At 44.7% G+C, this 20,477-nt stretch overlaps 1 long non-coding RNA gene across 2 annotated transcripts in view; it reads right to left on the reverse strand.

Moving 5' to 3' along the window:
- Positions 1 to 4,299: 4,299 nt before the first annotated feature.
- LOC140196937 (uncharacterized) overlaps positions 4,300 to 20,477 on the reverse strand; it is a 29,693-nt gene continuing 13,515 nt past the window's right edge. Inside the window, exons 3-4 of one of the 2 annotated variants that reach the window (XR_011885835.1) lie at positions 14,344 to 14,485; positions 4,300 to 4,668 (exon numbers count right to left, since the gene is read on the reverse strand). This is a non-coding gene — a long non-coding RNA (uncharacterized lncRNA). The remainder of the gene's footprint in view (positions 4,669 to 14,343; positions 14,486 to 20,477) is intronic. The other variant, XR_011885836.1, reaches the window with a different exon arrangement.

The following is a 20,477-nucleotide window of genomic DNA, read 5'->3' on the forward strand; positions in this document are numbered from 1 at the left end:
GAGGTTGGCGACTACCGACAGCAGCAACTCGCTGAAATCTGCCATGGCAATGGAGCAGAAGAGGAGGGACTGAACATGGGGCAGATTTCCACCAGCCTATCGTAGCTCAGACCCAACACTGTCCCCTTCTGTCACTGGCTGAGGTGCCTGTCGGTCAAATGAGAACTCAGACGGTGATTAGTTAATATGAACGTCATTCAGCCTTCTTGTCTTTATGAGCTTGAGTTTGGATGTCTATCAGGGACAGGAAGCCTCTTGCAGGAGGTAGAGTATTTGGTAAAGCAAATTGGGAGAAATGTAAGTTTTTATGATGATGCATCAGTCTCTTATTAAGAAGAAAATGGCCCAGGCCATGGTGGGGAAGGCATGATTTACTGGAGGTTATATGGAGATAATATTGGAAGGGATATTAAACTTGGAGATGTTTGGGGTATGATTTAGAAAATGGGGGGATTTGTAGAGATCATAATATTCCAGTATTGATTAATGACGGCAAAATGATTGTTACTGAAACAGGGACGGTTGTGTTATTAACTGGGCCATTTGCTGAGATTCATAATCAGCATCATTTAAGTGAAGAAGTTAAACAATGTAGGAATATGTCTCTAAGTGAATACCCAGAGGTGTTGGAAGTCAGCTGTACCAATGATAATATCACTGATGTAGAGTTTCTTTGTAGGAATTTAAGAAATCAATTATTCATGCAGGTCAGGTGTCCCCAGGAAACAATGATATATGTAATTGTAAATGTATATAATTCTCTCTTGAGAAAATATTAAATTTTTGAATCATGTTTGGAGGTTAGGTCGTCTACTTTCCTCGTGGAAAATGGCAGCTGTAGTGCCTATTCTAAAACCTGGGAGGTCCCTGTCTGATGCTTCTAGTTATGGGCCGATATTGTTAATGTCTCATTTATGTAAACTGATGGAACGTATGGTAATCGAGTGCTTGAGTTATATTTTGGAAAGAGTGGTGATAATAGCGTTTTATTAGAGTGGATTTTGGAAGGGTAGGATGACATTGGGTTCAGTTTTAGGTTTGGAAGATGATATTAGGAAAGCACAGTTAAATAAAGATGTTGTAATAGCAGTATTTTTTGATACTGAAAAGGGAAATGATATGTTATGGAAGGAAGGACTTTTGATTTAACTTTGAAAATTAGGAGTGAGAAGGAGATTGTATAATTTTTCTGAGTGTTTTTATTTGGACGGACTGCGCAGGTATGGGTGGGCATGTTATGTTTGTGTTTCTGTGAGACAGAGAATTTGTAGTATTTGTAGCCCTTCTTTATTTAATATTATGATTAATGATATTTTCTCTGAGATGGGTACTCTAGTGGGTAATCACTATATGCAGGTTATGTAGCTTTATTATTAAGGACCTCAGCACCCAGGGCATGCCCTTTTCTCACTGTTACCATCAGGTAGGAGGTACAGAAGCCTGAAGGCACACACTCAGCGGTTCAGGAACAGCTTCTTCCCCTCTGCCATCCGATTCCTGAATGGACATTGAAGCTTTGGACACGACCTCACTTTTTTAATATACAGTATTTTTGGTTTTGCACATTTTTATAATCTATTCATAATTGAATTACTTGTTTATTTATTATTACGTTTTTTTTTTCTCTCTCTGTTAGATTATGTATTGCATTGAACTGCTGCTGCTATGTTAACAAATTTCATGACATGGTGATAATAAATCTGATTCTCATTCTGAGTTATAGATTAGAGGTAATAATTTCAATTTTACTGTAAATAGGATGCATTTTCAATTAATGTCGGGTAGTGGAGGTATAATTTGTCCATCTGTGCTGATCACCCCATCCTTGACTAAGCTGTTCCTGTCATGGTCCAGTCCATGAAGTCTGCATTCCGGTTCACGGTCCGGTTCGTGGACTCAGGACTCCAGGTCTTCCAGCTGTCCCTTGTTTCGGTTGGTTTAATCATAGCTACCTGATTCCCATCTTGGTGCTTGGAATGTAAGTAACCTTGGGTTCGAGTGTCGGCAGCTGGTTTGTCTTGTCAGTTTTCCCTTGGAGCAACCCACTGGTGGAAGGCTAGTGCAGTCATCGGGATATGGATTTAGCTGTACCATAGCCCGCCGAGGTTACCGGCTGCCTCGAGTCTTGGAGCCACCCCGGACCTAGCTCCCTTCCTGTCCTTTGCCTCCGTCGGGTAAGCCAGGCTGATTACCGTTACCCTGCAGTTGGTTCTGTCCCTTGCCTCCATCGGGTAAGCCAGGCCGATTGCCGTTACCCTGCCATTGGTTCTGTCCCTTGCCTCCGTCGGGTAAGCCAGGCCGATTGCTGTTACCCTGCGGTTGGGTCTGTCCCTTCCTGTCCTTGCTTCCATGGAGGTGAGTCCCGTGTCCTGCCCAGGAGTTGCCTCGAAGTACTGTTGCCCCGTCATGTTCTTCCTGAGCCTCCGGTAATCCTCCACACTGCTCAAGTGTGTTTTTTTTTGTGTGTGTTCTATCACTGAGCAGCAGTGAACCATCTGATGGCCCTATCAGAGTTCTCTTTGGGAACTAGTTGACTTGATCAGCATTTACGATCTGGCTATTGTTCACCATTGCACTTAATTTTGAAAAAAACAGTGGGCAAATAGTTGAGGATTTGAGCTTTCAGTCGCTAAAACATGTTACGTGTTTTACAAGCAGGATTACTAGACTTACACTTGATTTGAAATTATATGTTTAAGCTCTTGAGGAAGTGTCAGTGGTAAGATTTCCAGGCGAGTGGATGGATAATAAGCTGACATGGAAGCACCATATCCGTAAGATAATTGAAAAATGTAAAGGAGCATTAAATCTCCTCAGGTATCTATGTGGGTATTCTTGGGTGCAACACAAAATCTTTGTTGACTATTTATGTTTGTTTAATTTGATCTGTTCTTGATTATGTCTGTGTGGTTTATAGATCAGCTTCATCTTCAACCTTAAAATGTTTGGGTGTGATACAAGCACAGACTTTAAGACTGTGTTGTGGTGCAGTAAGGTTGTCTCTTGTTTCGGCTTTACTGGTTGAACTGGAACAATTGCCCTCACATTGACAGAGGGTGAAGTTGACGTCAACAACCTGCATTCATTTGAGGGTGCAAAGAAAAGATCATCTTGCTAAAGGTGTGCTAGTGGACTGTCGGGAACATCACAAGATGTATGTTTTTTGTTTTAGGTGGCTGGGTTATTATCAAGCTGAGTGGCCACACATTTTAATTCCACGTCCCATTCCCATTCTGACATGTCTATCCATGGCCTCCTCTACTGTAAAGATGAAGCCACACTCAGGGGTGCGGAACAACATCTTATACTCCGTCTGGGTAGCCTCCAACCTGATGGCATGAACATCGACTTCTCTAACTTCCACTAATGCCCCACCTCCCCCTCGTACCCCATCCGTTATTTATATACACACATTCTTTCTCTCACTCTCCTTTTTCTCTCTCTGTTCCTCTGAATATACCCTTTGCCCATCCTCTGGGTTTTTCCCCCCTCTCCCTTTTCCTTCTCCCTGAGCCTCCTGTCCTATGATCCACTCATATCCCTTTTGCCAATCACCTGTCCAGCTCTTGGCTCCATCCCTCCCCCTCCTGTCTTCTCCTATCATTTCGCATCTCCCCCTCCCCCTCTCACTTTCAAATCTCTTACTAGCTCTTCCTTCAGTTGGTCCTGACAAAGGGTTTCGGCCCGAAACATCGACTGTACCTCTTCCTGGAGATGCTGCCTGGCCTGCTGCTTCACCAGCAACTTTGATGTGTGTTGCACAAACCTGGATGTACTGCTTCTCAGCTTTCTGGCAAGATCTCCAAATTCTATTTTCAGTACACCTTTGCTTTTACTTCCCATGTAATTGGTCCCAAATGTACCAACATATCCAGCTGTTTTCCCTCACTCTCTAAAATGCTGCAGACACAATCCGACACATCCCTGACTCTGGCACCGAGGAGGCAACATACTATTCGGGTGTCCTATTCACGTCGATAGATTCTCCTGTCACTCCTGCTCCACTCTTCCCCCTCTTACAACAGTCAGAGTTGTGGATGCTGAAGGGGGAAGACCTGCGTCAATGAGAGTCTGCACTCAGCACAAAACTTGTGTATTTTTCTGACAATCCCGGTGACCACACTGATACCTGCTTTTATTCCCTATAATATCATCAGATCAGTATTAATTTCCCAGCTCTTCTGGTAGGATTCAAACTCATGCCTTGACATGTTAGTGCAGTGTGCCTGGGATCCGGACACTGTGGTTTATCTGCCAGTCCCGTGTTTTGGTTGCATTGTGACCCTGTGCTGGTGTGTTCAGGGTCTAACATCTCCAGCTGACCATGACAGTGTGGCTGATGTGGAATAAACTTCAGTTCCCCTTCAGTCCGTTATTACAGACAATCCTTGCTTCAAATTATAACAATCATGTTTCATAAACAAGGAGAAATGAATCTTTGTAAGTTTTACCTCTATTAATATCATGAAGTGTTTCTCTCAGCACTGTGTTCAACAAATAGGAGTGAATGAATTTTTCAACCAGTAGGGCCTCATCTGTCACTGACAATTCCTGGACATCGTCACTAATTCTATAAATATTGAACCGCCAGTGATAAACTGGAATTCTGAACTATTTTACAAATCCGTAAAGGAGCAGGTCCTATCTCCTGTTCTGATAAGCTTCCTCCTGAAATAAATAAAAACACAAATCTGGTTAGACATTGACTTACTGTCTACATCCTGATTTTCATCCAAATCATTACAAGGCGTTGAAAATTCCCACTCCCGCAGTCACTCATAACACAAACAATCAGAAGCACGGGGTAAATTACAGGGAGTGTTTCTGACAATTAGACCATTACTGAGAGAATGACACTCATAGCAAAGTGAGGACAGGTTGTGCATTTTAATCTGCTTAAGATGATAACATAGAAGAATTTAAGATTAGTACTGAATTTGATTGCATGCAGGTGGAGAAAGTACCTCGATTTATGGCTAACATGACAGGACACAGTTTTAAGGTGCTTGGCAGTAGGTACAGAGGAGATGTCAGTGGTAAGTTTTTATGTAGTGTGACAAAAAACCAAGTTATCAGAAAATTGATGCTGATGAAAGAGATAAGGGAGACAAAAGGGAGAAACGTTCAAAATGTTAATGAGAGAGGGGAGAGATAACGAAAAGAGACACAATTCAGAATAGTGACAGACCGGTTGCTTTGAACCTGAACTGTTTGAAGTTTGATGGACAGGCGATACCCCAGCAGGGGGATAAAAAGAACAGGTTCGCTAAGGCACGACAGACACCTGTCATCCGGCAGGACCTGTTCATCTAGAGTCAGTCACAGACACTACAGCACAGAAACAAACCGCTCGGTCCATGATTTCACTGTTTCTGTCCCATTAGAGTGAGTCGCAGACACCACAGCACATAACCAGACCCTTAGGCCCATCATCCTGGATGGTCCTCTCCCGTTAATCAGTCCCAGACAGGATTGCAAAGAAATAAGCTCTTCAGCACATCATCCTGGCTGACCCATCCCGTTAGAGTCAGTCACAGACATTACAGTAGAGGAAAAGACCTGTCACCCTATCATCCCAACGTTCCTCTTCTGTTAGTCAGTCCCAGACACTATTACAAAGAAAAAGGCTCTTCGGCCGATCATCCTGCCATTCCTGTCCCATTAGAGCGAGACAGGGACACCACCACACAGCAACAGGCCATTCAGCCCATCATCCTGTCGTTCCTGTGCCATCAGAGTGAGGCAGGGACACCACCACACAGGAACAGGCCATTCAGCACAACAGTCTCCTGCTTGTGGCACTTTACAATCAGTGATAGACAACTGAGCAGAGAAACAGATCCTTTGACCATCACCCTGCCGTGCTGTTCCTGTTAGAAACAGTCAAAGACACAACACCACAGAAACAGATCTTTCAGTCCACCACCATGCCGTTCCTGTCCCTTCAGAGCTGGTTACAGACTCAAGACTACAGAAACAGACCTTCTGGCCCATCACTCTGCTAGCATGGCTCAGGAGGGTTTAAACTAATTTGCAAGCGGGATGGGACCGGAGCGATAGAGCAGTGAAAGAAGTGCATGGAGTAAAGCCAGATCTAACATATAGAGAGACTTTGAGGAAAGAGAAGCAGAATAAACGGTGTAAAGACAGTAAGGTAGAAGGGCTGAAATGTGTGTACCTCAATGCAAGAAGCATCTGGAACAAAGGTGATGAACTGAGAGCTTGGATACATACATGGAATTATGATGTGGTGGCCATTACAGAGACTTGGCTGGCACCGGGGCAGGAATAGATTCTCAATATTCCTGGATTTCAGTGCTTTAAAAGGGATAGAGAGGGTGGAAAAAGGGGAGGAGGGGTGGCATTACTGGTCAGGGATACCATTACAGCTACAGAAAGGGTGGGTGATGTAGCAGGATCCTCTTTTGAGTCAGTCTGGGTAGAAGTCAGGAACAGGAAGGGAGCAGTTACTCTACTGGGGGTATTATATAGGCCCCCTGGTAGCAGCAGAGATACAGAGGAGCAGATTGGGAGGCAGATTTTGGAAAGGAGCAAAAATAACAGGGTTGTTATCATGGGTGACCTTAACTTCCCTAATATTGATTGGCACCTGATTAGTTCCAAGGGTTTAGATGGGGCAGAGTCTGTTAAGTGTGTCCAGGATGGATTCCTGTCACAGTATGTGGACAGGCCGACTAGGGGGAATGCCATACTAGATCTGGTATTAGTTAATGAACCGGGTCAGGTCACAGATCTCTCAGTGGGTGAGCATCTGGGGGACAGTGACCACCACTCCCTGGCCTTTAGCATTATCATGGAAAAGGATAGAATCAGAGAGGACAGGAACGTTTTTAATTGGAGAAGGGTAACTTGTGGGTGTGAATTGGGATGATGTTTTTGCAGGGAAATGTACTATGGACATGCGGTCGATATTTAGAGATCTCTTGCAGGTTGTAAGGGATAAATTTGTCCCAGTGAGGAAGATAAAGAATGGTAGGGTGAAGGAACCATGGGTGACAAGTGAGGTGGAAAATCCAGTCAGGTGGAAGAAGGCAGCATACATGAGGTTTAGAAAGCAGGGATCAGATGGGTCTATTGAGGAATATACGGTAGCAAGAAAGTAGTTTAAGAAGGGGCTGAGAAGAGCAAGAAGGGGGAATGAGAGGGCCTTGGCAAGTAGGGTAAAGGAAAACCCCAAGGCATTCTTCAATTATGTGAAGAACAAAAGGATGACAGGAGTGAAGGTAGGACCAATTAGAGATAAAGGTGGGAAGATGTGCCTGGAGGCTGTGGAAGTGAGCGAGGTCCTCAATGAATACTTCTCTTCGGTATTCACCAATGAGAGGGAGCTTGATGACGGTGAGGACAATATGAGTGAGGTTGATGTTCTGGAGCATGTTGATATTAAGGGAGAGGAGGTGTTGGAGTTGTTAAAATACATTAGGACAGATAAGTCCCCGGTGCCTGATGGAATATTCCCCAGGCTGCTACACGAGGCAAGGGAAGAGACAACTGGCTAGGATCTTTATGTCCTCATTGTCCTTGGGAATAGTACTGGAGGATAGGAGAGTGGCAAATAGAACGCGACCCTCAAACCCTGCCTCCCATATGAGCCCCCACCTTAAATTCCTCCATATACCTGTCTAGTAGTCTCTTAAACTTCACTAGTGTATCTGCCTCCACCACTGACTCAGGCAGTGCATTCCACGCACCAGCCACTCTCTGAGTAAAAAACCTTGCTCTAATATCCCCCTTGAACATCCCACCCCTTACCTTAAAGCCATGTCCTCTTGTATTGAGCAGTGGTGCCCTGGGGAAGAGGCGCTGGCTATCCACTCTATCTATTCCTCTTATTATCTTGTACACCTCTGTCATGTCTCCTCTCATCCTCCTTCTCTCCGAAGAGTAAAGCCCTAGCTCCCTTAATCTCTGATCATAATGCATACTTTCTAAACCAGGCAGCATCCTGGTAAATCTCCTCTGTACCCTTTCCAATGCTTCAACATCCTTCCTATAGTGAGGTGACCAGAAATGGACACAGTACTCCAAGTGTGGCCTAACCAGAGTTTTATAGAGCTACACCGTGACTCTTAAACTCTATCCCTCGACTTATGAAAGCTAACATCCCATAAGCTTTCTTAACTACCCTATCCACCTGTGAGGCAACTTTCAGGGATCTGTGGACATGTACCTCGAGATCTCTCTGCTCCTCCACACTACCAAGTATCCTGCCATTTACTTTGTACTCTGCCTTGGAGTTTGTCCTTCCAAAGTGTACTACCTCACACTTCTCCGGGTTGAACTCCATCTGCCACTTCTCATCCCACTTCTGCATCCTATCAATGTTTTTCTGCAATCTTTGACAATCCTCTACACTATCTACAACACCACCAACCTTTGTGTCATCTGCAAACTTGACAACCCAGCCTTCTACCCCCACATCCAGGTCGTTAATAAAAATCACGAAAAGTAGAGGTCCCAGAACAGATCCTTGTGGGACAGCACTCGTCACAATCCTCCAATCTGAATGTACACCCTCCACCACCACCCTATGCCTTCTGCAGGCAAGTCAATTCTGAATCCACCTGGCCAAACTTCCCTGGATCCCATGCCTTCTAACTTTCTGAATAAGCCTACCGTGTGGAACCTTGTCAAATGCCTTACTAAAATCCATATAGATCACATTCACTGCACTACCCTCATCTATATGCTTGGTCACGTCCTCAAAGAACTCTATCAGGCTTGTTAGACACAATCTGCCCTTCACAAAGCCATGCTGACTATTCCTGATAAGACCATGATTCTCTAAATGTCTATAGATCCTATCTCTAAGAATCTTTTCCAACAGCTTTCCCACCACAGACGTAAGGCTCACTGGTCTATAATTACCCGGACACTCCCTACTACCTTTTTTGAACAAGCGGACAACATTCGCTTCCCTCCAATCCTCTGGTACCATTCCCGTGGACAACGAGGACATAAAGATCCTAGCCAGAGGCTCAGCAATCTCTTCTCTCGCCTCGTGGAGCAGCCTGGGGAATATTCCGTCAGGTCCCGGGGACTTACCTGTCTTAATGTATTTTAACAACTCCAACACCTCCTCTCCCTTAATATCAACATGCTCCAGAACATCAACCTCACTCATATTGTCCTCACCATCATCAAGTTCCCTCTCATTAGTGAATACGGAGGAGAAGTCTTTATTGAGGACCTCACTCACTTACACAGCCTCCAGGCACATCTTCCCACCTTTATCTCTAATTGGTCCTACCTTCACTCCTGTCATCCTTTTTTTCTTCACATAATTGAAGAATGCCTTGGGGTTTTCCTTTACTCTACTCACCAAGGCCTTCTCATGCCCCCTTCTTGCTCTTCTCAGCCCCTTCTTAAGCTCCTTTCTTGCTTCCCTATATTCCTCAATAGACCCATCTGATCCTTGCTTCCTAGACCTCATGTATGCTGCCTTCTTCCACCTGACTAAATTTTCCACCTCACTTGTCACCCATGGTTCATTCACCCTACCATTCTTTATCTTCCTCACCAGGACAAATTTATCCCTAACATCCCGCAAGAGATCTCTAAACATCGACCACATATCCATAGTACATTTCCCTGCAAAAACATCATCCCAATTCACACCCGCAAGTTCTAGCCTTATAGCCTCATAATTTGCCTTTCCCCAATTAAAAATTTTCCTGTCCTCTCTGATTCTATCCTTTTCCATGATAATACTAAAGGCCAGGGAGCGGTGTTCACTGTTCCCCAGATGTTCACCTACTGAGAGATCTGTGACCTGACCCAGTAGATCTAGTATGGCATTCCCCCTGGTCGGCCTGTCCACATACTGTGACAGGAATCCATCCTGGACGTACTTAACAAACTCTGCCCCATCTAAACCCCTGGAACTAATCAGGTACCAATCAATATTAGGGAAGTTAAAGTCACCCATGATAACAACCCTGTTATTTTCCCACCTTTCCAAAATCTGCCTCCCAATCTGCTCCTCTGTATCTCTGCTGCTACCAGGGGGCCTATAGAATACCCCCAGTAGAGTAACTGCTCCCTTCCTGTTCCTGACTTCCACCCATATTAACTCAAAAGAGGATCCTGCTACATTACCCACTCTTTCTGTAGCTGTAATAGTATCCCTGACCAGTAATGCCACCCCTCCTCCCCTTTTTCCGCCCTCTCTATCCCTTTTAAAGCACTGAAATCCAGGGATATTGAGAATCCATTCCTGCCCTAGTGCCAGCCAAGTCTCTGTAATGGCCACTACATCATAATTCCATGTATGTATCCAAGCTCTCAGTTGTTCCTGATGCTTCTCGCATTGAGGTACACACATTTCAGCCCTTCTACCTTACTGTCTTTACACCGTTTATTCTGCTTCTCTTTCCTCAAAGCCTCTCTGTATGTTAGATCTGGCTTTACTCCATGCACTTCTTTCACTGCTCTATCGCTCTGGGTCCCATCCCCCTCGCAAATTAGTTTAAACCCTCCCGGACCATGCTAGCAAACCTACCTGCAAGGATATTGCTCCCCCTTGAGTTCAGGTGCAACCTATCCAATCTGTACAGGTCCCACCTTCCCCAGAAGAGATCCCAATGATCTCAAAATCTGAAACCCTGCTCCCTGCACCAACTCCTCAGCCACGCATTCAACTGCCATCTTCTCCAATTCTTACCATCTCTGTCACGTAGCACTGGCAGCAATCCTGAGAACGTCACCCTTGAGGTCCTGTTCTTCAGCCTTCTGCCTAGTTCCCGAATCTCACACTTCAGGACCTCATCCCTCTTCCTGCCTATGTCGTTGGTCCCAACATGTATCACGACTTCTGGTTGCTTTCCCTCTCGTACCAGGATGTCGTGCACCCGGTCAGAGACATGCCGGACCCTGGCACCCGGGAGGCAACAAACCATGCGTCCTTCTCACGTCCACAAAATCTCCTGTCTGCTCCCCTGACTATAGAGTCCCCAATGTCCTTCTCACGTCCACAAAATCTCCTGTCTGCTCCCCGGACTATAGAGTCCCCAATGACGACAGCTCTCCTCTTCTCTGTCCCACCCTTCTGCATCACAGGGTCAGACTCAGTGCCGGAGGCCCTGCCACCGTGGCTCACACCTGGTCGGTCGTCCCCGCCAACAGTATCCAGGACGGTAAACTTATTATTCAGGGGAATGGCTACAGGGGTGCTCTGCACTACCTGTCTGCTCACCTTCGCTTTCCCCCCTCTGACTGTCACCCAACCACTTGCTTCCAACAACCTAGGTGTGACTACCGCCCTGTAGCTCTCATCTATGACTGCCTCATTCTCCCTTATGAGTCGAAGGTCATCCAGCTGCTGCTCCAGATTCCTTACATGGTCTTCCAGATCGCCCAGCCGTATGCACTTCTGGCAGATGTGACTCTGCGGGAGCGAGGAGTTCCCCCAAGACTGCCACATCTCACATGAGAGGCACATCACCATCTTAGGAGACATTGTAAAAACTAACTGCGAGCTAGCTTGCCCTCCGCCTTTTCTCATCGAAGCCTCTCGAGTCAAAGCCTCAAAGCTCCACTCCTTCACTGGCCCGCTCACTCACAGGCCACTTCGCTTGAGCTATCCCTCTATTTATCTGTTTGAGCTTTTCAAAATGTTTGGCCACTTGACCTCGACTGCCCAATCAGGTGCTTTCTGCTGAGTCTGAGCTATTCAAATCTTGATTGTCTAATCAACGACTTTCTGTGTTGTCCCCTTGATCAAAAAAGGTAGTAGGGATAGTCAGGGTAATTGTAGACCAGTGAGCCTGGTGTCTGTGGTGGGAAAGCTGTTGGAAAAGATTCTTAGAGATAGGATCTATGGGCATTTAGAGAATCATGGTCTGATCAGGGACAGTCAGCATGGCTTTGTGAAGTGCGGATCGTGTCTAACAAGCCTGATAGAGTTCTTTGAGGAGGTGACCAGGCACATAGATGAGGGTAATGCGGTGGATGTGATCTACATGGATTTTAGTAAGGCATTTGACAAGGTTCCACACAGTAGGCTTATTCAGAAAGTCAGAAGGAATTGGGTCAAGGGAAGTTTGGCCAGGTGGATTCAGATTTGGCTTGCCTGCAGAAGGTTGTGGTGGACGGAGTACATTCGGATTGAAGGGTTGTGACTAGTGGTGTCCCACAAGGATCAGTTCTGGGGCCTCTATGTTTTGTGATTTTTATTAACGACCTGGATGTCGGGGTAGAAGGATGGGTTGGCAAGTTTGCAGATGACACAAAGGTTGGTGGTGGTGTAGATAGTGTAGAGGATTGTCAAAGATTGCAGAGAGACATTGATAGGATGCAGAAGTGGGCTGAGAAGTGGCAGATGGAGTTCAACCCGGAGAAGTGTGAGGTTGATTTGGGGATTTTGGAAATGAAGGAGTTAACACATGATTAGCATTTTGGCAGCTTTGAGCATGTGCTCACTGCAACTTAGAAGTATGCGGTGGGGATCTCATTGAAACATAATGAATGTTGAAAGATTAAATGACGTGGATGTGGGAGTATATTTCCTATGGTGCAGATGTCCAGAACTAGAGGACACAGCCTCAAAAGGTTTTACCTAGAGGGTAGTGAATCTGTGGAATGCTCTGTGGAATGTCGTGGAGTCTAAGTCCATCATTAGATTTGAAGCAGAAATCAATAGTTTCTTGACTGGTCAGGGCGTCAAAGGAAATGGCGAGAAGCAGGTGTCTGGGGTTGAGTGAGATCCAGGATCAGCCATGATGGAATGGTGGAGCAGACTCTATGGGCTGAATGGCCTAATTCTGCTCCTATGGCTTATGGTCTTAAGGACAGCATCTCCTGTTGGCTACCCATTGTAATTGCACTCACCATTCCCATTCCAACATGCCTGTCCATGGCCTCCCCGACAGCCCAGATGAGAATACTCCCTGGTTGGAGGAGTAACATCATACTCCAGCTGGCTTGCCTCCAACCTGACAGCATGAACACTGATTTCTCCTACATCCAGGAATTTCACCCGCCCCCCACCCTTCTCGCATTCTCCATTCTGGCTCCACTGTCACCTCCTGCCTTCTCCTCACATCTTCATCACCTTCCTCTTTACCATTCTCCTACGGCACACACTCCTCTCCTATCAGATTCCTTCTTCAGTCGTTTATCTCCCTATCACCCCAGCTTCTTACTTCACTTCCCTTCATCCACCCACTCGCCTTTCCCCTCACCTATTACCTGCCCGCTTGTACTCTTTTCCTTCCCACACCATTCTCATTTTTGCTTCTGCCCCTTCATTTCCAGTCCGCAAGGAGGGTCTTGACCATAACCGCCATCTCATTATTCACCTCCTTAGGTGCTTCCTAATCTGCCGAGTTCCTCCAGCATTTTGTGTGCATTATGCCATTATAAAGTCACCAAGAGCAATGAATCAGTGCAGATCCCTGCAGAACACCACATGTCACTGACCTCCAGGCAGAATACTCTCTATCTGCAACCACCTATCTACCTCCTATGGACAAGCCAATTCTATGTCCACACAGCCTTGTCTGCCTGCATCCCATACATCCTGACTCTCTAAATGAACTTGCGAGGAACCTTATCAAATGCCTTGCTAATGTCCATATACACCACATCCATTGCTCTCACTTCATCAATACATCTTGTCACATCCTAAAGAACTCAATCCCGATGTTCACAAAGCTGTTACTGATACCTGAAGACCTTGGTTATAGGGAAAGATTGAATGGGTTAATTTCAGGTTGAAGAATGAGAGGAGATTTGATAGACGCGTATTGTTTGTGAGGTGTATAGATAGGGTGAGTAAAATTTTCCACTGAGCTTCGGTAAGACTACAAGCAGAGATGATAGGTTAAGGTTGAAAGGTGAAATATTTAAGGGAACATCTTCACGGAGAGTATGGTGGGTGTGTGGAATGAGCTGCCAGCAGAAGTTCAATTTCAACATGGCTGAGAGGTTTGGACGACTACATGTGTGGGAGGGGTATGGTCCAGTAGAGGTTGGTGGGACGAGGCAGAAAAGTAGTGCAGCAAAGTCTAGATGGTCTGAATGGCCTGTTTTGTGTTGCAGTGCTCAAATAAAAGATGCTAATGTGAAGGGAAACTGCAGGCAAAACGTAGAAGTAGACACATGGATTGCAGCAGTGACAACACCCAGGTTTCAGGAAATTCACCAATGGTATTACAGTGTGCACCGGTTGTTGTCATACAGAATTGGTTTTGCTGTTAGACCGCTGCATAATTATTTTATTCAATCATCAGGACCGAGTCTGTTACTTCATGAATTCTTTCTGTGATCAAAATAGAGATTTACTGGTAATTTTGTCAACTGGGAATGAAAAGCTGTACTAACTTCATACGCGGATAGATCAGCCTGAAGTCTCGGCCTGAATCGTCGACTGTACTTTTTTGCCCAAAGCATTTTGTGTGTGCTGCTTTGATTTCCAGCATCTGCAGATTCTCTCTTTTTTGTGAATTGTATTCTTTGTTTTTGTCTGTAAAGAATGAATATCTGTCAGACAGTATTCAATGTTAGTGCACTGTACGCTTTCTTACACAGTGAGTTCTGAACCATCATCAGTACTAAACTTCAGCCTCACTATCATCCTGTCCAATTGTATTTCTAAGCCCAAACCCCTTACAGGATGGTTTCCTGAAAGGGATTACGGTTTAGAAATACCCTCACTGAATCCCCCGTCCTGCTGAAGTCTCGGCCCGAAACGTCGACTGTACTTTTTTACCCACAGATGCTGCGTGGTCTGCTGTTCCTGCCGCATTTTGTGGGTGTTGCTTTGATTTCCAGCATCTGCACATTGTCTCTTGTTTCCCCTTACAATACCTCGAGCAGACGAAGTAAACACAGCAGGCCGGGATCCTAGCAACAGTAAGTACTTGCAGCCGATGCATACAGATTTTGGAAAACAATGCCGAGGTCTGCTGGGAGTAGGGCAGATCGCTCCAGGAGGGGGAGACACAGTAGCCCACCTTGAAACGGAGCCTGCCAGCAGAGTCCTTTGAGAATGCCACAGCACAGGGCGAAACTGTGGAGGCCCTGCCAGTCCATAATGAATAATGAATGGCCTGCATGAGGGTGTCTAATGCTGCAAGACCCGAAACACCCGATGACTCCAGTTTACATCACCTCGAATATGTCCCAGTTCATCCTTGGATGTCTATCAGCACCAAGTCGCACTTCCGTTGGATTGACTGAAAAATATGGTCGGTGGATTTGGCCAACACAATAACCATATAACAATTACAGCACGGAAACAGGCCATCTGGGCCATTCTAGTCCTTGCCGAACTCTACCTCTCAGCTAGTCCCACTGACCTGCACTCAGCCCATAACCCTCCATTCCTTTCCTGCCCATATATCTATCCAATTTAACTTTAAGTGACAACATCAAACCTGCCTCAACCACTTCTACTGGAAGCTCGTTCCACACAGCTACCACTCTCTGAGTAAAGAAGTTCCCCCTCATGTTACCCCTAAACTTTTGTCCTTTAACTTTCAACTCATGTCCTCTTGTTTGAATCTTCCCCACTCTCAATGGAAAAAGCCTATCCACGTCAACTCTATCTATCCCCCTCATAATTTTAAATACCTCTATCAAGTCCCCCCTCAACCTTCTACGTTCCAAAGAATAAAGACCCAACTTGTTCAACCTTTCTCTGTAACTTAGGTGATGAAACCCAGGTAACAGTCTAGTAAATCTTCTCTGTACTCTCTCTATTTTGTTGACATCTTTCCTGTAATTCAGTGACCAGAATTGTACATAATACTCCAAATTTGGCCTTACCAATTCCTTGTACAAATTCAACATTACATCCCAACTCCTATACTCAATGCTCTGATTTATAAAGGCCAGCATACCAAAAGCTTTCTTCACCACCCTATCCACATGTGATTCCACCTTCAGGGAACTATGCACCATTATTCCTAGATCCCTCTGTTCTACTGCATTCTTCAATGCCCTACCATTTACCATGTATGTCCTGTTTTGATTAGTCCTACCAAAATGTAGCACCTCACACTTATCAGCATTAAACTCCATCTGCCATCTTTCAGCCCACTCTTCTAACTGGCCTAAATCTCTTTGCAAGTTTTGAAAACATACTTCATTATCCACAACTCCACCTATCTTAGTATCATTTGCATACTTACTCATCCAATTTACCACCCTATCATCCAGATCATTAATGTATATGACAAACAACATTGGACCCAGTACAGATCCCTGAGGGGATGAACAGTACAAAGTACTCTGAAAGGAATAAAATGCATAAATAATATTAGGCTTACCATCAGACCAAACTATTATGCATTAAAATGACTTTTACATTATCATCTTTAAATTCATTTGCCAGGGAAGTTATCCCTTTAAATTCGCACTTCTGAAATTTGGATCTATTGAGGGAGGGAGAAGATAGCGGCGTGACGCAGTGCGCGCAGCCGTTCCGAATGAATATCGTATGTGTTAACTAGGGGGCCGTGCACAATCCTGATTTGATGGAGACAGACGTGAGAAGCGCAGAGGAACACCTGGAGAAACTTCTGAAATGCCTGCTTCGCTGCCGCTGCTACTGTGCGATCGAGAATCTCCGGAGACGAAGGCCCCAAATTCTCGGCTTTGCCTATTGCTGGGCCGGGGTCGAAGCGTTCGGCAGAGATGGTGCTCGGTGTCGGAGAGCTGGTCGGAGGCTCGGAGTTTTCGGACGGACTCGGAGACGGACTGTGGTCGGATGCTTCCGGGATGCTACATCGGCAAGTTGGCGGCACTGGAGGTTTACCGTCTGCGTGAGATGATGGGACTTTGGAGAGACTTTGAGACTTTTACTGTGCCATGGTCTGTTCTTATCAAATTATGGTATTGCTTTGCACTTTTGTAACTATATGTTATAATTATGTGGTTTTTGTTAGTTTCTTCAGTCGGTTTGTCATGTGTTTCTGTGATATCATTCTGGAAAAACATTGTATCATTTCTTAATGCATGCATTACCAAATGACAATAAAAGAGGACTGCGTGTCCTCATAATCTAATCTAAATCTAAAATTTCAGAAACAGAGTAAAACTGCCATAATATGGTACATTAACTGGATGTGAATCCTGTCGTAAATATCTCCAATATACTGGAGCAGCTCCCTGAATTTTGACTCACACAGTGTCTTAGCATGTCAAAACATGCCGAACATTCCTTGTGAGTGTCCTACTCATTGGCTTCTGTTTGTAACTAATCCCTGCTGCCTCCACCTTTAAAATTCTTGTCCTGACCTATGAAACTCATTCTACTTTCTCATTTTAGTTTGCCTGTACAAGTTATTCAAACTTGGGACTACTTTATACCTTCTAGTTCACTAACTGCAGACTGAATTTGCGATATAATTTTCCTGCCCCTCTTTTACATCAAGCACTCTTCATTTGGAATCAGAATCATGTTTAATTTCACCGGCTTATGCCATTTAATTAGTGTTCTTGCAGCAGCAGTATACTGCAATACATAATAATAAGAACTGTAAATTGCTATAAGAAATATGTATATATACACACACACACATATTTAATATCACCGGCATATGCCATTTAATTAAAGTTTTTGCAGCAGCAGTATACTGCAATACAAAATAATAAGAACTGTAAATTGCTATTAGAAATATACAGATACTGTGTGTGTATATACACACATATTTATATATACACAATTAAATTAAATAAGTGGTGCAAATAGACAGCAAAAAAAGAGACTACTAGACAGGTATATAGAGGAATTTAAGGTGAGGGGGTTATATGGGAGGCAGGGTTTAAGGGTCGGCACAACATTGTGGGCCGAAGGGACTGTACTGTGCTGTACTGTTCTATGTTCTATGCTCCAAAAGAAAAGTAGTGAGGTAGTGTTCATATGTTGATCGCCCATTGAGAAATCTGATGACGGAGGGGCAGAACCTCTTCTGAAGTGTTGAGTGCCTGTCTTCAATCTCCTTGATGGCAGCACTGAGAAGAGGGTGTTGAAGGTCTTTGATGATGATGTCGTCTTTTTAAGTCATTGTCTTTTGAACATGCTCTCAATGCAGGGAAGGCTGGTGCTCCTCATGGAGCTGACAGAGTTTAAAATGATAACCTGCATCTTTTGCCAATCCTGTACAGTGGCCCCTCCATACCAGACAGTGATGCAACTAGTTGGAATATTCTTCACGGTACATATGAAAATGTGTGAGTGCTTTAGTCACATTCCAATTCCCCTCAAACTCCAAATGAAGTATAACCGCTGTCATGTGCTCTTTGTAACTGCATCAAAATGTTAGGCCCAGGTTAGACCTTTAGAGGTATTGAAATCTCAGGAACTTGAAATGGCTAACCCTTTCCACTACAGATCTCTTGACAAAGCCTGTTCTGTGTTCCCTTGGCTTCCCCTTCCTTAAGTCTACAATCAACTCATTGGTCCTGCTGACGTTGACTGCAATGTTTTCTGTTGTTCTATCAGTCAACCAACTGATGTATCTTGTTCCTGTACACCATCCTGTCACCATCTGAAACTTTGCCAACAATACATTGTGTTTTTGGGAACTTTATAAATGGTGCTTGAGTTGCGCTTAGCCACATAATGGTGGGTGCAGCGAGAGTAAAGCAGCAGGCTAAGCATGCATCCTTGAGGTGCGTCGGTGTTGCTTGTTACCACTGACTACTCTGAATTCTACATGGATCATATCTCACTCCTCACAAACCAGACTTTTTCCACTTTCGAGAACAGAATGATCCTCCAGAGAGTGCTCCCTGCAGAGTCGAAAATATCAAAGAATAAAGGATGACGAGGAGAAATCAAGGCATGGCTGAATATTGAGCTCATATTTCAGATGGTGACGAGGAGGAGGACAGGAGTGAGATAGATCAGCAAGTTGAGTGGTGTCGCAGTAACAACCTTGCACTCAACATCATTAAGACAAAGGAATTGATTGTGGATTCAGGAAGGGGAAGTCGAGGGAACACACACCAGTCCTCACCGTGGGATCAGAAGTGAAAAGGGTGAGCAGTTTCCATTTCCTGCCTGTCAACATCTCTGAGGAACTATTCTGGGCCCAACATATTGATGCAGCTACACAACATCGGCGATATTTCATTCGGAGACTGAGGGGAATTGGTCTGTCACTACAGACACTTGCAAATTTCTACAGATGTACTGTGAAGAGCATTCTAACTGGTTCCATCACTGCCTGGTGTGGAGAGGCCACTGTACAGGATCGGAAAATGCTGCAGAAAGTTGTAAACTCATCCAGCTTCTTCGTGGGCACTAGACTCCACAGCATCCAGGACACGATCAAAAGATGATGCCACAAAAATGTTGCATCCATGATTAAGGACCCCGATCACCCAGGATATGCCTTCATCTCATTGCTATCATCAAGGAGGGTGCACCGGACCCTGAAGACATTTCAGGAACAGCGTCATTCTCACTACTATTAGATTTCTGAATGGGCAAAGAACCCATGAAATCTTTGAAACCATTTGGTTTAACTGTAAAGCTATTTCTGTTCCAGGCTCCTGGGCAGCTCTTGGATTCCAGAGAGATATCAAAGGATACCTGATTAGAAATAAGAATACAGGTACAGTACATGAGAGATAGGAACACGACAGGCTATTCAACCATAAGACCATAAGATATAGGAGCAGAAATAGGCCATTCAGCCCATTAAGTCTGCTCCACCATTCAATCGCGGGCTGATCCAATTCTTTCAGTCATCCCCCCTCCCATGCCTTCACCTCATACCCTCTGATGCCCTGCCTAATCAAGAACCTATCTATCTCAGCCTTAAATGCACCAAATGAATTGGCCTCCACAGCTGTTCATGGCAACAAATTCTACAGATTTACCACCCTCTGACTTAAAGTAATTATTCTCCATCTCTATTCTAAATGGACGTCCTTCAATCCTGAAGTCGTGCCCTCTTTTTCTAGTCTCCCCTACCCAGTGAGCTTGCGCAGCTATTCAATAAGAGAACAGGTGACCTTCTTGATCCATCTTCCTGCTGTACCAAATTAATCTGTTATCAAGTATCTAAATACGGTTCTCAGCCTAGAGTCCACAGAGCCCACACTGAATGGTGTTGGCCAATGGCATTAGAAAAGTTTGGGAAACCCTGCTCTAAAGGATCTAGAAGAAGTTAAGAAATTCCACTGATGAAAGAAGTGTGTTTTCTCAGACATAAGTAGCCAGCTCCTTATTCTTGTTTCCTAGTTGTACAACTTTTTACTGAATATGCTGTCTATGTTCATTCCCTTTTATATTCATCCTTCTCTGCAGGCAGGAGTTGGATTTGATGTGTTTTTGTTTTTTAGTGTGTTGGGTGTTAGATGTTTTCTTTGAACACATTCTTTCCTCCATGGCTGTCAGTGGGAAGGCGAATTACAGCGTTGTACATCAATAATAAATGTACTTTGAACTTTGATTTTCTTCACAAACATTGTTCAATCTTGTAACCAGGTTTTACAGGCAG

Source organism: Mobula birostris, chromosome 4, assembly GCF_030028105.1.
Source record: "Mobula birostris isolate sMobBir1 chromosome 4, sMobBir1.hap1, whole genome shotgun sequence".
Classification (NCBI taxonomy): Eukaryota; Metazoa; Chordata; class Chondrichthyes; order Myliobatiformes; family Myliobatidae; genus Mobula; species Mobula birostris.